The sequence below is a fragment of the Montipora capricornis genome, unplaced genomic scaffold, assembly GCF_036669925.1.
Source record: "Montipora capricornis isolate CH-2021 unplaced genomic scaffold, ASM3666992v2 scaffold_473, whole genome shotgun sequence".
Classification (NCBI taxonomy): domain Eukaryota; kingdom Metazoa; phylum Cnidaria; class Anthozoa; order Scleractinia; family Acroporidae; genus Montipora; species Montipora capricornis.
In genome coordinates this window covers 44,222-45,000 of record NW_027180210.1, presented here as the reverse complement: position 1 = coordinate 45,000, position 779 = coordinate 44,222, and the positions used below count along the sequence as shown (strand labels likewise).

Below are 779 nucleotides of genomic sequence, written 5' to 3'. Positions count from 1 at the left end.
ACAAAAGATAGTATTTGCATAAAAATAGAGTTCAATTCCCGGAGGATTAGTTTGGTACGCCATCATGGCTGCCATTTCTTTGTTTTGGAACACCAACATGGCTGTCGTGACGTCAGGTGAAAACGCCCTATCATCTCTACGCAATGATGCGTTGAAAATTCGATATTTTACACACTGTATGGGATCAGTACCGCTTTTGCCACCCAAGAATGTATCAGTATTTGATGGCTATTAACTGGCTGGTTATCAAAGATTTGAGATTTAACTAACTTTCACAAGTTCTTTTACCTTTAGAAGTCGATTTGTAAATTGCGTGATGCCTTCTGTGTGCAAACTCAGATGTTAAAAATGTAATTAAACAGAATGTAAACAATGACGTCATCAAAGATTTCCTAATAAAGCCCCATTTACACTAGCAAGTTTTCCTTGACAAGTTTTCCTTGGCAGTGTAAATGGGAAAATATGACAGGTTTTTCCTTGACAAGTGCCCTTGTTCAAAAACTAGCACGCTAGTAGTTAAAATTGAACTGAATGAAAAACTGATAACCGGACTTAATTTTAGTAACCCTGCAAAGTTTCAGCATATTAGGTATTATATCAGCTAAGAAATGAAGTTGCAATTTGACAAATTTGCAGACGTTTGTGTGAATGGGGGTATACTCCATACCCCCAGTCGTACAAACGTCTAAATTTTTCACTTTTTAACTTATATTTTCTCAACTGATATTACACCTGATATGCTGAAACTTTGCAGGGTTGCTAAAAAAAGGTGTTCTTTC

At 36.3% G+C, this 779-nt stretch overlaps 1 protein-coding gene across 4 annotated transcripts in view; it reads left to right on the top strand.

The window, feature by feature from the left end:
- The window catches only part of LOC138036240 (centrosomal protein of 104 kDa-like), a 43,356-nt gene extending 42,937 nt beyond the window's left edge, over window positions 1–419 (top strand). For all 4 annotated transcript variants that reach the window (XM_068882584.1, XM_068882586.1, XM_068882588.1 and 1 more), the window contains exon 38: window positions 1–419. This exon is cut by the window's left edge and continues 1,032 nt beyond it. The gene's annotated coding sequence lies outside the window, so the exon portion shown is untranslated.
- The last annotated feature ends 360 nt before the right edge of the window (window positions 420–779 follow it).